The sequence below is a fragment of the Petaurus breviceps genome, unplaced genomic scaffold, assembly GCF_028583685.1.
Source record: "Petaurus breviceps papuanus isolate PSGF00001 unplaced genomic scaffold, PetGlider_PUasm1.0 171, whole genome shotgun sequence".
NCBI lineage: Eukaryota > Metazoa > Chordata > Mammalia > Diprotodontia > Petauridae > Petaurus > Petaurus breviceps.
Window position 1 is genome coordinate 5,542,984 of NW_027185754.1, and position 17,263 is coordinate 5,560,246.

Below are 17,263 nucleotides of genomic sequence, written 5' to 3' on the forward strand. Positions count from 1 at the left end.
ACACTTCTCCTAAGGCTCTTTCCAGCTCTAATATCTTTGGTTTCTATGTCTTTCTCAGACTAACCCAATCACTGATTTTCACTGATGTGCTTTGAAAAATATAGTTTCTTTTTCATTGTGAATGTGGCATATGTCAGCAGCTTAAACATTTTAACATTAGAAAGAGAAAAAGAAGATTGTATAAGAAACTGTGATTTTTCTGTTACATAGTTTGTTCTAAAATAAATGTGTATATTAGCTAGTCAGTCATTAACATTTATTACACACCTACTATGTTCCAGACAGTGTGCTAAGTGCTGGGAAAAGGAAGGTAAAGGATAGTTCCTGTCCTCAAGTAGCTTAGAGTGTAACAGGGGTCAGATACCACACAAAAGGATGTTAACTGCTGTAGCGGCAAGCACCCCAGTGTCCCCAGGGTTGCTTCCACCACAAGTTCTTAGATCTGCTTTGATAAAGGAAAGCAACTCAAAATGGGTTAACAAGCTTACTTTAATCAGTCAAACATGTATCGTATACCTCGTTCAGGGGAAAAAAGGTCAGCACCCCGAACTTCAGAGTATACAGACAGAATTATCAAGACAGAAACAGATCAAGTAGTCAGATTTCCAAACTGTCCAACCATTACATCCATACCAAACAACATCTGGGTTTCAAAGCTGGGGGACTCTGGACAACGGCTTCCCAGAGTTTCATCTGATCAAATCACAGAACACTTCTCAAAGTGAGCCCCAAAACAAAGCTACACATCAGGGCTTATTACTCAGAGAATGTAACAACCTTATTGACTCACTGGCCAATCAAGAAGTATCAACTGAAAAACAAGCCTCCCACCCCAGGCTCCAGGTGCACTTTAGCCTAGGGGCAGGGAAGATCTTAAAAATTTACATTCCCATTACAACTGCTAAGTGTGAGGAAAGAGAAGTTACCCCACAGAGAGGCATTATGAAGTCCAGAGGAGAATTGTTAAGTGGAAAATGAAGAGATGACTGGTCAATGGGTGCCCACCTTAAATAAAGTATTAGTCTGGGAGGAGGTCTCCAATCTCCAATCTGAGGAACAGGCCCAGGGGCAGAGGATGACGTTATATAAATATATATTTTTATATATTACATAGATACTTCTGGCAGGGCAGTAACAAATTGTTCTTTTTGTGTTCCCTTTTGTACTTTTGTTTCCCCTTGGTTAATTTTGGTATTCTAATGGTGCTTTAAAATTTTTTTTATAACTAACAGACATATACAATTGCCCAAACCTACACCCTAGTGGAAAATCGTCCTTGTAACAAATAAGTATAGGCAAGCAAAATAAATGAAGATGTTGTCCGTGACTAAAAATGCAGATCTTATGCTGCACCTCTTTTCAAACTGATATTTATTAGCAATACCTTGAGTGGGCATCTTGGGTGATGCCTAAAACATTCTTTCAAGCTATGTATGTCTGGGTTGTTTTCAAAGACAAGCTTAGACTTTCCCTATTTCTCTTCTCAAAGAATCCCTCTCCACCTATATAAACCATTATTTCTGATAACATCAGCTCAGAGGAAAAATGGATAAGAATGAGCAATGCTCACAGGGCTAGGTACAAATGTGATAACAGAGATTCAATTCTTAATCGTAAAATCATTCCCTCCCAGCTGTGTTCCTGATTTTCTTAATTTCAAAATCATTCCTCCATGGCTATCTCAACCTGGAATTTGCCTCAGCACCTGGGGCTCCTTGTCCAGCAATATCCTATTATCCTATCAGTCTCCTTCTCCCCCCTCAAGGCTCATATCCTTCTCACATCAATGAGTTCCTCCTGGAGCCTCCATTTTGTGAAGGAATCTACTCAAGTCTGCCTGCTTTTATTCATTTTCTGACTTTGTTCCTGACTTTCTGGACTCCAAAATCATGGCACCACTCCTGGTACCTTCACCCTCTCTCAACTCTTACTTTTTAGTTCCCTTCTGTGTGTTGTCTTCCCTTATTAGAATGTAAGTTTCTTGAGGACAATGACTATCTTTCTTTTTGCTTGTAATTGTATCACCCAGCATTTAGCACACTGCCTGTCAGTTAATAAATATCCCATTAATACTTTCTTCCTTCTTTTCCATCCATAGAGTGTTAGAGTTGGAAAGGACCAAAGAGATGCAAGCACAAAGCCAGGTAAGTTTGGCTTTTTATTTAAGGGGGAGGGAGACCAAACAAGTTGTGGTATGTGATTATGATGGAATATTATTGTGCTATAAGAAATGATGAGCAGCATGCTCTCGGAGAAACCTGGAAAGACTTATGTAAACTGATGTAAAGCAAAATGTATTGTGTACAAAGTAACAGCAATATTGTAAGATGTCAAGTGTGAATGACTTATTCTCAGCAAAACAATGATCCAAGACAACTCTGAAGGATATGTGACAAAAATGCTATCTATCCCCAGAGAAAGAACTGATGGTGTCTGAATATAGATAAAGCATAGTTTTTCTTTAATTTCTTTGTTGGGGTTTTTTTTGAGATTTTTTTCTTTCTTTTTTGGTCTGTTTCCTTTCACAATATGTCTAATATGGAAATGTTTTGCATGACTACACATCTATGACCTATTTTGAATTGCTTGTCTTCTCAATTAGGGGGGATGGGGAGGGAGGAAGAGAATTAGGACCTCAAAGTTTTAAAAATGAATGTTTAAAATTGTTCTTACATGTAACTGGAGAAAAATAAAATACTAAACAAATTCTAAAAGAAAGGGTGAGGGAGTGACTTTCAGTCAGCCCTAAGAGAGTTCCATGGGATCTGGAAAGACCTACAGGTATGAATTTTCCTTCTAAGATAGGAAGCCAATTTTCTTTGCCTGTTCTTTTCCTACCTTTGGGTTGTGAAAGGACATTTTGAACACCTAAAAAGACCTTTGTTGATCCAGTACTTAGCAAGCAGTAATCTTTGATAAACTTTGTAAAGTTTTGTTTGATGAACCTCCATAAATTATTTTTGGGGACAATTGTGATTTTTATCTGTGTTTATGAGACTGTATATGATCTTGCCAGATTGACTTTTTTTTTTTAAAACGATTGGGGTTAAGTAACTTGCTCAAGGTTACATTTTTTGTGGGTGTTAAGTATCTGAGGCCAGAACCGATCCACGTCTCCCAACTCCAGGGCCAGAACTCTTATTCACTGCACCACCTGGACACCCCCACATTGACTTTTAAAACTATTTCTTGTATTTCAATTGAGAAACAAGTAAAAGGACCATACTTGTGATTCTCAGGGGTCCCAGATGACATTTCAGGATTAAAGATGTGGACAGTGTCTTCAAAACACAATCTGACGCATTTACCAAGGACAGCAATTTTTCTTAACTGGGATACAGTTTGAGGAGAGTGCAATGGAGACTGGTCACTGATCTCATTCTTTATGAGCATGAACAGAGTGTCTCTGATTCATTTCTCATGTGGAATTTAGAAAAGTACAAACTATGGATAACTGGTTATGTCTTCTCATTATGGGCCAGAAGGGTTTTTCTGATTGTTTGTGGAGCCAGAATTGGGGGCATTCAAAAGACATTAGTTTTCTAGAGTCTGGTACTTCTTTTTTTGGTGAGCCTTTAAGTTACCTAATTCGAGAAGGGAGATGATGACCTATGGGAAGAAACCTGGGGCCCTCCCCATAGAAGACTAACATGTGATCCATAAATATAGGCCTTAATTCTTTTCCTCAACGTTTGTGATTTCATTTTAAGTGAAAGAGATTCGAGGCTATACCTTTGTGAGTTAGAATGAACCATGAGGAAGTCTAGGAGTGGAGTGTATGTTAGAATTTGTAGCCAGGCAGTCAAGGTTGGATAACCCAATCATGCCTAGTCATAACTGAGATGGGATTACCAGCAGCAGTGCTGAATTTAGATATGACCTTGGAATTAATGCTTTGCAGAAAATTCATTAAATCTGAGCCCACATTCCCCAGGGACTGATATGGTAAAGGGGAAAGTGTGCTGTGAGATACATTTTTACTTCCATTCTTGCTATATCTTCAAAGTAAATATCTTTTCACATAAGCTAACTGATATTAGATGGTACAGTAGGGGAATCACCATTCAAGAATGGGCACATGAGTTCATTGCATTAGAGAAGAGATACACCTAACTTTCAAGTGCAGCCCTAGAAATCTGAGGATGCAATATAGCCAGTCTCCCTATATTCTTGACATTTGCATTGCTATATTAATTGCATATGTTGTTTCCACCAAAAGTGCTGCTGTGAATATTTTAGTCTATATTCTATAGTTGACCTCCTTAGAGCATATGCCTAACACTGAAATTCTGGGATAATGTCAAATTGCTTTCTAGAAAAACTGGGCTAAGATACAAATCTAAAAATAGTGTGTTTAGTATTTTTGTCTTCCCATAACCCTTCCAACAATGATTATTTCCACTTTGGTATATATTTTTGCCAATTTACTACTTGTTAGGTGAAACCTCAGTTATTTTAATATACATTTATCTTCCTATGACTCATGTACAGTAATTTCACTGTAAATGAATTTGTTAGTATTTTGCAACTATTCTTTAAAGAAGTACTTGTTTATATCTTTTGATCCTGAATCTGATGGAAAATTATTCTTGGATTTAGATTTGTGTTTTCCCCCTTTGTGTCTTAGATATCAGACCGTTATCAGAGATGGTTGATACAAAGATTTTTTTCACAAGCAACAGTTCTGTTTGTCCTATCTGTGTTGATTTTGTTTGTACAAAATCCTTCCATTTCATGTAATCAAATATATCTTTTGTGATCTCCTTTATCCCTTGTTTGGTTAAGAATTCCTCTAGTCATAGTTGGGAAATATGACTCAGTTCACTTTGCTCCAATTAAAAAAAAATACTTTTTTGTTTTTGTATTTAAGTGGAGTATTGTGGTAGATGGTGTAAGAAGCTGGCTCAAGCCAAATTTTATCAAAATACTTTTCTGTTTTCCCAGGGTTATTGTAAAATAGGGAATATTCCCCCAACTAGTTTATGTTTCAGGGTTTACTTAAGCAAACTATTGAATTTGATTGTTTCTCTTTTTTGCATTCTTAGTTTGTTCCACCCATGCACTTCTCATTTTGTTGGAAGGATCAGAAGAGACAATATTTGTAAAGCACTTATTAGCACAGGGCCTAGCACATACATAAATGCTAGTTATTATTATTACTAAAACAAGTACAAAATAATTTGTTGGTTATTGTGGTATGAAAGTGCCATTTCTTCTTTATTCCTACTTTTAAAAACATTTTCCTTGAGATTTTAGAACTTTTGTTCCTCGAAATTAATTTAATTATTTTTCCTGTCTGTAAATTAATCCACTGGTAATTTAATTGATGCAGCACTAAGTCTGTAAATTAATTGGAGTAGCATCAAAAAAAGCAGGAGTAGTAATCATGATCTCAGACAAGGTTAAAACTAGTATAGATTTAATCAAAAGAAAATAATAGGGAAACTACACTATATGTCAGTCATATTAATCAATATTGTTTTAGACTATTTAAAATAACTAGACAGTATAAGATTGGAATATTGCTGTGGTAGGAAACTATGATTTGTTAGACTTATAAAAATATGGAAAGTCTTAGACCTATGAAGGAAGATGTTATCTACCCTCAGAGAAACAGGCATCATACAGATTTACATGGATATATATGAATGTTTATGTCTACCTAAGAGTATGATTATAGATATCTAAGTATATGTGTGTATATATGTGTATGCATGTATGTGTATATATATACACATACTCTCACATAAACACACAAACACACACACATATGTGTGTGTGTATGTATCCATTTATGCTTAATTGTAGCCTTCTTGGGGAAGAGGGGTAAGGGGGAAAAAACAAAGTAAATAGTGCATAGCAGAGAACAAAAAATTAATGAGCAAGCAAAGATGGAGAGTTCAGAACATAATGTGTAGTATTTGTTATGTAGGTTTTCTTGAAATGGAAATTTATTGCTGTATATTATACATTCTGCTGTGCACATGGCAATGCTTTTTCTTTTTTTATTTTGTATTTAAGTTTATAATATGTTTGTTTTTATTTTCTTATTGCATATTTAAGTTTAAATTAAAAAAAAATGGTTGAATACTAGGACCAAGATGGGCAATGTGCAGTTTTTCAGATGCTAATGCTTTGTGGTGCAAATGTCTTCCTTTACATATAAACTTTTCTTATTCTGGATTGGCAAAGAGATTAGCTAACATTAATTTCTGTAGTAGCAGCAAGCACCCCAATATTCCCAGAGTGGCTGCCAACACAGGTTCTTGCATCTGCTTTGACAAAGGAATGCAACTCAAAATGGGCTAACAAGCTTACTTTAATCAGTCAAACATATATCGTTTACCTAGTTCAGGGGGAAAAGGTCAGCACCCCAAACTTCAGAGTATACAGACAGAAGTTACAAGATCAAGTATACAGGCTTCCAAACTGTCCAACCATTACATCCATACCAAATCACAGTTACCAGAGAGGGAAGCATCAACATCCGGGTTTTCTAATTCGGGGGGCTCTCAACAACGGCTGCCTAGAGTATCATCTGGTCAAATCACACAACTCTTCTCAAAGTGAGTCCCAAAGCAAAGCCTCACAATCAAGGATTATATAGCCTTCTCCTGGCTTAGAGAATGTAACAACCCTCTTGACCCACTGCCCAATCACAAAGCATCAAGGTGTGGGTGTTCCTGAGAAACAAGCCTCCCACCACAGGCTCCAGGTGCACTTAACCTAGGGGAAGGGAAGATCTTAAAAATTTACATTCCTATAACAATTTCTTGCAAGACTTTGTTTTAATGATTGACATTCCTGCCAAATTTTCTTTGCTTTTAACAGTTTAACAGTCAAAATTACCTAATGTTCAGAAAATGTATAAATTGATCAAACATATAAGATTATTGGAAAATTTAATAATTGGTACTGGAAATCATGAATCTTTAGTTGAAGATCAGGTTAATTCAGATAAGTTTAAATACATTCCATTTAATAAAAATAGTAAATTTAGTGACCTTCATAGGAATATATTACTAGAAGATATAATTCAACACCTTATGTATTTTATTCAGAAATAATGGTGCAATCATTTTTAATTATACTGATTTATTAGAATCACCTATTTGACCTTATAAAGAACTAGCTTCAACATGGCTACCTGGTGAAAAAATGTATTATTTTTTAAGTAAAAAAAATTAACATTTAATTTTACTTTTATTTTTTCTCAATTACATGTAAAAAAAATTTTTTAGCATTCTTTAAAAAAAATCGAGTTCCATATTCTCTCTTTCCCCTCTGCTTGAGAAGGTAAGCAATTGATGTGTAGATTATACATATTCAGTCATACAAAATATATTTCCATATTAATTATTTTGTGAAAGAAAACACAGGCCAAAAAACAAAAAAGAAAAATAAAGAAATTTTTAAAAGTTATCCTCCAATCTGCACTGAGAATTGATCAGCTCTTCTTCTGGAGAGGGATAGCATTTTTCAACCTAAGTCCAACAGAATTGTCTTGGATCATTGTATTTCTGCGAAATTCACCATTGTTGCTATTACTGTGTTCTCCTGATTCTCCTCACTTCACTTTGAATCAGTTCATGTAAATCTTTCTAGGTTTTTCTGAAATCATCCCACTTGTCAGTTCTTACAGCACAATAGTATTCCATTACAATCATATATCACAACTTGTTCATCCATTCCTCAATTGATGAACATTTTCTCAGTTTCCAATTCTTTGCCACCACAAAAATGGTTTCTATAAATATTTTTGTACATATAGATCCTTTCCCTTTTTCTTTTATCTTTTCAGAGTACAGACATAGTTTTGCCAGGACAAAGGGTATGCACAGTTTTAAAACCCTTTGGGAATAGTTCCAATTTGCTCTCTAGAATGGTTTGATCAGTTCACAACTCTACCAACAGTACATCAATGTCCTTATTTTTCCAAATCCCTTCCAACATTTGTCATTTTCCTTTTCAGTCATATTATATTAACCAATATGATAAGTATGCAGTGGTACTTCAGAGTTGTTTTAATTTCTCTAATCAATAGTGATTTAGAGCATTCTTTTTCATATGGCCACAGATAGCTTTGACTTCTTAAAACTGCCTGTTCATATTCTTTGACCATTTACCAATAGGGAAATGACTCATAGTCTTATAAATTTGACTCATCTATCCAGAGCTTCTTAAATTTTTTTTCCACTGGTCACCCCATGCTTCTTAGCTTGTGAGTTGTGACCCCTTATTGACCCACAATTTAATGCATTTGAGAAATTAGGTCTTTGTCAGAGATATTTGCTGTATTTTTCCCCCCAATTAGCTGTTTTCTTTCTAATCTTGACTGGGTTGTTGTTGTTGTTGTTGTTGTTGTTGTTGTGTGTGTGTGTATGTGCATGCATGTACATGTGAAACCTTTTTAATTTCATGTAATCAAATTTATTCACTTTACATTCTGTAATATTATCTACCTCTTGTTTTATCATGAATTCTTCCCTCATCCAAAAAAATCTGACAAGTATAAGTGAAATTTTAAAACACGAAATTGATGTGAAAATTTTGGGACTTTTTGTAGATAATAATGTAGAATAAGACAGTGTTCCAATCCTACATAAACACAAAAAGTCCAAAAGAGAATTAGCACCATTTCCATCAATAGAACTAAACCAAAAAGAGGTTTCAGTGATGAATATAATTTGTCTGAAGGTTAGAAATAGTTTAACAGTAGATCATATATTAGATTTAATGTCAGTATATTTGTTGGGAAAGGTTAGTGGAGTGAAATACAAACCCATTTACTGAATCATGGTTGAATTGCAACTATAGGTTGGCTATGTATGTGAGAGCTTAGCAAAAATCAATGACAGCATTCTATGAAAATCAATTAGTTATGTGGAATTTATAATAGAGGTCACTGGATATTTTATTTTTATTTTTAAATTGCTACACATCTTTGAGATCAATAGAATTTATAACCTCATTTATATATATGTGTATATATATATCATGTACATACACATATGTATTTATATATATATGCATACATTTTCCCCTAGAGGCCTGGTTTTTAAACAGTTTCTAGAATATCCCTGGGTATATTCTAACAATAGCGATTATCTCTTCAATTGTCTTGAGAATATGTCTGTGTGTATATAATTCTATTTGCATAAGCCCTGATTTTCTCTTGTTATATAATATATTTATTCATGTAATTAATTTTGTTGTTTATTTAATTATTTTATTTAATGCACTTTGTTTTTATTTATATGTTTATTTAATTTCATTCTGTTATTAGTTGGAATGTTATGCTATTTTTAGTTATTTTTCTCCTGCCTTTTAAAATTAAAATATGGAAATGCTGTTTATTTTTAATGGTTTTATTTTGTGTCCTACTATTTTACTGAAACATTTTCTTCACTATTTCTCTGCTGATTCTTTAGGGTGTTCTAAGTAATTCATCAAGTCAGAAATTAGGGATGATCAGTATCTTTTTCTTGCCTTATTTATTATCAGTATCTTATTTCTGACCTACAATGGAAGGGGTGGCATCCTTCTTTTGACCATACATTTATGGGTAGTTTCTATTATTTCACTTACTACAAATAATATTAGCATTTGGTGCCATATATATATACATATATATATATATATATATATATATATATATATAGCACACACACACACTTTTAAATCATAAAACAGCATGTCTAATCTATAGCTATATGTTTTAGAGGCTTTAGGATAAATAATGTATTTTGTAAAAGAAATTTAATATATGCATAGAAATAACCATGTAGTTTGGTTTTTAATATGATTTAAAATTTTTTTTTAATATGATTCTTTTTGGTAATTACCTTCCCATTAATGAAATGCCTTTGTTTCCTTTGTATAGATCTTACTTGGTCAGGGAGCAAAAATATTTGGATACAACATTGTTATTATTTTTTAAGATTATGCTTTAATTTTTATTTATGTTCATTAATAATATTGGTCTATAGTTCTTCCTTGCTTTGTCACTTTTTGGGGTGTAGGTAGTAGGACCATATTTGTCTCATGTAAGGAATTTGGCAGAATGTTTTCTTTCTCAGTTTTAAAGAATAATTTGTGAAGCCTAAGTACTAATTGTTATTTAATCCTTTGGTAGAATTCATATGTAAATATGTCTTGGCCAAGGTTTCTTTTTCTTCCTTTAATAGTTCCTTTATAGTTTCTTCAGTTTTATTTTCTCAGCTTTCCTTATTTAATAGATAAGTGTGAATATTTTGTATTATAGGTTATTAATTTCCTTAAAAGTCTTGATTTAGGGTAGAACTAGGATGGTGGAGTAGTAGGAAAAAGTGTAGCAAGATCCTTCCCACAAAACTCTTCCAAACAGAGCTATAAAGCATACCAGAATGAATATTGATTGGAAAATCAAAGAAAAGGTCATAGTGTATCATTTGTCTAGCCCAGGTTGACAAAGGACGACAAAAAGAAATGTCTGTGGACATTGGGGAGAAAGGAACCTTTGCCTAGGTCTGGCATTCTAGGAGTGAAGAGCATTTGCAGGTACTGGACTAGAAGAGCAAGTGTAGAAGGAAGAAGAAGTGATGGCTTTGACCTGAGAAGCAGACTTGGGGTCTCAGTTTCAATTTCTACCCAATCTGAAACCTGCTGAGGAATAACCAGGGCAGGAATACCAGACCAAATGGAAACCTACAATTCCATCACTCAAAACCAGTGTAACTTCCCTGCAGGCTGATTGGTGCTGAGTTCAGAATTGAGTGAGTCTACCATTACTAACACTCAAACCCAAATCTGAAACTTGAAGAACTCAGAGTCAGGGAGGCAGCGGTCAGAGCTGTTCTGTATCAGATCATTTTGGGGACATTAATAGTTTATAGGTTGCCATTTTGAGCTGTCTCTGAGATACTGGAATAACATTCAATACACCAAAAACAGGAACAAATATAGTCCAGAGTCTGAACTCCAGACCTTCCCTGCACAATTATGCAGAACTCAGCTGTAACATCAAGTCCCACATTAGGAAGTAAACTGGAGAATGAGTAAACACAAAAAAAGAATTTCACCATGAAAAGCTGTTAGGCTGACAGGAATACTTAGGATACAAACCCAGAAGAACAGAGTGACTCTAAAACATCTACATGTAAAAGAAATATATAGCTTGAGCTTAAAATGAGATGGTTGCTGTGAGAGATAAAGCAAAAATTTAAAAAGAATTAAAAAATTATAAATGGAATGAAAGCATTAGAGAAAAATGGAAAAGAAATGAAAATTATGGGAGAAAAAAGGATCAGAAAGGGAATTAATAGTTTTGCATAAGAGCTTTTTTTTGTTACCCAAGCAACAAATTCCTTGAAAATTAAAATGGACCAAATAGAAGGCAATGATTACATGAAACAATAAAAATATTAAAATGAAATAGAAAGTCTGAAATATTGATGAAATTCCAAAGTATCTTATAGAAAACAACTGACTTGGAAAACACATCAAAGAGAAAAAAAAATTAAGAATCATTGATCTACCTGAAATCTATGATAAAACAAAAGACCCTAGACATCATATTTCAAGAAATCTTTAAAGAAAAGTATTGATTTCTTAGAACCAGAGGGAAAGGGGAAATAGCAAGAATTAATCCTTAAAAAAAACCCAAATGACAATTTCTATAAATATAGCTAAAATCTGAAGGGTCTAGGCAAAAACAAACAAACAAAAAACTACTAACAGCTAGAAGGAATTCCAGTACTAATGAGCCAAAGTTGGGATTACACATGATTTAACACCCAGAACTATGAAGAAGCAGAGAGCTTGGAAAACTATATTTCAGAAGACAAGGGATATAGCTTTAAAGCCAAGTATTACTTACACAGAAAAAGTGAGTATAATCCCACAGGGGCAGAAATGGATCTTTAATGAAAGAGAGAACTTTCAGACATTCCTGATGAAAAGACCAGAGCTGTTTAGAAACAGAGAAATACAAAAAAAGTAAGCATGAACGAACAATCATAAAGAACTAAGAAAAATTAAATTGCTTCCATGAAATATGAAAATATGATACATGTGTCCTCTCTGAACCTTATTATTGTCAGGGACCATATGGGGAGTCTTAGTTGATAGACATGGCAGTGGTTTTATTGTATTTTGATAATCTTTTTGTTGGTTTGTTTTTTGAAGGTTCTGAGAGATTATTTTTATTTATTTTTTAAAAGTTAAATTATTTATTTTTAGTTTTCAACATTCACTTCCATCAGTTTTAAATTTCCCCCCTCTCTCCTCCCTCCCTAAGACGGCTTGCAATTTGATATGGCCTCTACATATACATTCATATTAAATACACTTTCACATGAGTTATGTTGCAAAGAAGAATTATAATGAATGTGAGAAACCACGAGAAAGATAAAAACAATAAAACAAAACAAAAAAAGAAAATAGTCTGCTTCACTCTGCATTCGAACTCCATGAATGTGGCTGGCATTTTCCATCATGTGTCCTTTGGAATTGTTTTAGGTCCTTGCATTGCTGAGAAAGGCTAAATCTATCAAAGTCAGTCGAGAGATTATCTTTAACAATGACACAAAGCAAACAATGTTGAAAGTACAGAAACGTTCCATGAAATTCAATTTTACCTTAAAGCCTGGAAGCCATGGCCATTTTTTTTCCTTTTTATTAAGATAGCAGCTGTTCCCACCCTTCCCCCCACCAATGAAGTGAAAGTCACAGAGTTTTCAGTTGATTTCAGTTGTTTTCAATTGATATCATAGTGTGGGTTATAGGCTTAGTTTACATCCTAACCTTAAGTGGGTGGGCTGTTAATTCAAGAGAGATCTCTGTGACTGCAACCCAAATCTCTCTCTCTCAACTCTTTTTTTTGCCTTCCCAACTAAAGTGGTATGTTAGAACTGTTGGAAAGATATCTGACTTTTGGTTCATACTGGACCACAAGATACATCAAAAACCTTAGGGGAAACAAGGGGAAAGTAGGAGTGTATCTATGACTTCATTAGTGTAAGAAATTCCCTCAACCAATGCAGACCAGGATCTTCTCTGCAATGTCATGGCCTTTGAGATTGCTTAGAGCACTGAAAGGATAAGCGACTTACTTGTACATGGTCACATGGCTAGCAGTGTGTCTGAGTTAGGGCTCAAACCCTGGCTCTAAAGGTTGGATCTCTATTCACTATATTATTCTGCTTGTCACGAAGAAAAAATTCCTTTGAGATCATACTTCATTTCTCTTATCTTTACTTTGTGCAGGTGAACCTATTTTCCTAAGTAGTATGTGTCCAGAAATCTTGGGAATACACTGGGTGGAACTTTAACATGCTGGAATGAGCTTTGATAACTACAGATTACCTTGCAGGGTGTACCTGGAACATAGTAGGTGCTATATTAATGTGTATTCCATTCTCATTTCCTTCCTCTTGTTCATACTAAATCATCAGTACTGTGATCAGTTCTGGGCTCCTCAGTTTAGGATAACCTTTTTCTTTCTCTTTGGTGTTTATGAGTTGAGAAGTCTGGAAACCACCATAGCTGCCAGTGATTCGATTCCTTGAGGTCTGCTCTAGTGGATCTATGCTGCTGGTCTATGCCAATGTGGCCCACACAGGACTGTGCTCCACTCCCAGCCTAGTGTGATAGACCCTTCCTGTCAGTTTGCCAGGCAGTCCTCAGCTGGAGACTATTTTATCATTTTGTGGGTTCTGTAGCTCTAAAATTGAGGTAACTGGGGATGAGCTCAAGTAAGTTCCTTCTTTTACTCTGCCATATTGGCTTGGTCCCTGTATTTTGATAATCTTTTTTTTTTTGTTTTATTTTTTGTTTTTTTGGAGGGCACTTGGGGTTAAGTGACTTGCCCCTGGTCACACGGCTAGTTTTTGTGTTAAGTGTCTGAGCCCAGATTTGAACTCATATCCTCCTGAATCCAGGGCCAGTGTTCTATTCACTGAGCCACCTAGCCACCCCTGTATTTTGATAATCTTAAAAGAAGAATAGGAAAGGAACGGAAGAAGAATATACTTTAAGGGAAGGTAGAAGAAAGTTAGGAAAAAAATATTCTTGCATATTTGGGATGCATAAGTAGAATTCTGTACAAACAAGGAAAAGAAGAGTGACTGACACTTGAATATCAATCATCTGAATATTTCAAAACAGAATATATATATATATATATATATATATATATATATATATATATATATACACATACATACACACACACAGCTAGGTATAGAAATATGGTTCACTCAACTGGGAAATAGGAGTGAAAGGAAGGGCATAATTCTAAGCAAAACAAATTCTAACTAAAGATGTACCAAAATGTTTATAGTGCTTTTTGAGGTAACAAAAATGGGAATCTGAGGGGTGCCAATCACTTGGGAAATGTCTTAACAAGTTATGACATATTAATGTAATAAAATACTATTGTGTTGTAAGAAATTATGAAGGAGATGATTTCAGAGAAACCTAGAAAAAATTGTATGAACTACTACAGAATACAGTGAAAAGAATCAGGAGGAAAATGTATACACACTGAATGACTTTAGGAACTCTGATTAATGTAATGATAGAAGCATGATTTCAGAGGACTAATGATGAAACAAGGTATTTACCTCCTGATAAAGAGGTGAAAGACTTAGAATGTTTTTGAGTGTATAATAGAATATATTACAGGTGTGTATAAATGTATACAAACCCTTATGTATTTATAGACAAAATATACATTCTATCATCTGTCATCTATCTAATTTTTGAATATAGCAAATGCAGCAATTTTTTTCATTTTAATATTTGTTTGTAGGAGCAATCTCCTGCCAGGACTCTTGAGTTCATTAGAGGTCCTGCTCTCCCCAAGTCTCGCTGCTGCTGAGACACTCAGGTGTGGAACAAGAATTTCTACCTGTCCCTATGCTTAGGGATAGCAGCTGCTGTTCCACAATTTGACCAGACTTTAGATGCCTAAATGGAACCAATGGAAGTCACAACACAGAAGGACCTATGGAGCGAATGAAGATAATTGGAGGAGAGTGTAAGGGTTATGGGATTTAAAGATCTTCCATGCCCCATTGGACTTGCTGATGTAGCAGGAAAGGGCGGAGCAAGAGGAAGCGGAAGCCATGCTAGACTTCCTGCGGTAGCTAGCAGTGGTGACGACGGCGGCAGCAGCAGCAGAGGCAGCAGCAGCGGCAGCGCAAAGCCCTTTTTGAATCAGCCAGAATTTCTGCTAAGGACTCCTGCTGAGGACTGCCAGGGGCCAGAGCTGCTGAGAGCATGCTTCCTGGACTCTGGGTGGTTGCTGTGAGTGGGGAGAGGAGGACCTTTGCCTGAGGTAGCCTGTTCTGTTTTAAAGGCTTGAGAATGTGGGTGCTTTCTACTTTATCTAACTGTGCCAATTTCATAACTACTCTGATGGCTTTTACTTTCTGGTTTTGGGACTCAGTCTTTTGGTATTTTAATACATTTTCTAGCTTATTCCCCCATATAACAAGCCTGATGTATTTTGTGATGGATAATTACATCAGCATATTTGTAATTTCCATAGGCATTGTGAATATTGCATTGCTGATACAGAGAGCAACATGGGAGAAGAATTTGAGAATGATTAAAATGCACAATCTGGAGTACAGTTCTGGCAAACATGGTTTCCAGATAAAAATGAACAAGTTTGGTGTTGTGACCAATGAGGAATTCAGACAAGTGTTGAATGGCTTTAGACAAAACAGTTTGCAAAAGAAGACCAAAGGAACTCTGTTTCGTGAACCTCTCTTTGTAACAGTCCCTAAATCCATAGATTGGAGAAAGAAAGGCTATGTAACTCCTGTTAAGAATCAGGATCAGTGTGGTTCTTGCTGGGCATTTAGTGCAACTGGTTCCTTGGAAGGCCAGTGGTTCCATAAGATGGGCAAACTTATTTCACTTAGTGAACAGAATTTGGTTGACTGCTCTAGGGAAGCTGGCAATGAAGGCTGTAATGGTGGTTTAATGGGTAATGCCTTTGAATATGTGAAGAAAAATGGAGGCATTGATACAGAAGAATCCTATCCATGTGAAGGAAAGGATAGTGACTGTCGGTATAAATAAGAATGCTCTGGTGCTAATGTCACTGGATATGTGGACATCCCATCAGGGCAGGAAAATGCTCTTAAAAAGGCTGTGGCAACTGTGGGTCCCATCTCTGTTGCTGTTGATGTAGGACATCCGTCCTTCCAGTTCTACCAGTAGGGTATTTATTATGAACTGGAATGCAGTAGTCAACAGCTAGATCATGGTGTGCTGATTGTGGCTATGGTGACAAAGAAAATGGAAGAAAATACAGGATTGTGAAGAACAGCTGGGGTGAAGGTTGGGGCCAAAGTGGCTATGTTTTAATGTCCAGAGACCAGAAAAACCACTGTGGAATAGCGACAGCAGCTAGCTATCCTCAAGTATGATGTGTTTGAAGGAGGACTACTTCACAGAGAGATGGGACTTGGCCTGTATCATTTGGGATCAAACATTTGAATCACCAAGGATCCAAGTTGTAATTTAAGTTTCTTTGACATTTTTAAAATTTGTGAGATAGAAACACTACTTTGTTATAAATAGCTTGTAATATTGCTTAATTCAAAGACGTAAATTTTCATTTTAAAATTGAATGTATAAAACTTTACCTTTTTAAATAAACCTTGATTCACTTTTGGGAGAAAGAAAATTGTAATGGGTTTTGTTTTTCTTTAGTCCTCAGTGGGTGGGGTGGAGGGAGAGAAGATTTTTGCTGAATTAAATATAATTTAATTTTTTAAAATAGAAGACAGTACATTCTCGGTATTGATACAAAATCATTCATTATATGTTCTTATATGTTTATTCTTTTATATTTTTTCTTATATTTTCTTGTATTTAATTTTATTTTGAAGTACCTCGTCTCAAACAGTATTGGTACTGGTAAAATAAAATAGAGAAGTCAGTGGAATAGACTAAATGTTGTTTGCCTTGGGTTTTTGAAGAGAACCAATGTTATCACAGGGTGATATCTTGACTTGTGCATGAATTGGAATTAAGTGAGTCAGAAATGCGCAAAGTCATAAGCTTCACTCTCTCCTTCAGAGTCATCAAAGTCCAGTGGCAGGACAAATACCAAGATGACTTGCAATGGCCAAAGATTCAGTGAGTGACTTTGGCATCTTCAATACTTGTTCAAGCTTTCAAAACTCTAAGACCCTAAGAAAGGTATCTCTGGGTAAAAGGATATATACACATAGATTGGTTCATTTTTCTCTCTAAGTGCCTGCTT

The 17,263-nt window shown here is 35.2% G+C and overlaps 1 pseudogene; it reads left to right on the top strand.

Annotated features, from left to right (window-relative positions):
- Positions 1-15,567: 15,567 nt before the first annotated feature.
- LOC138157254 (procathepsin L pseudogene) lies at positions 15,568-16,681 on the top strand (annotated as a pseudogene).
- The last annotated feature ends 582 nt before the right edge of the window (positions 16,682-17,263 follow it).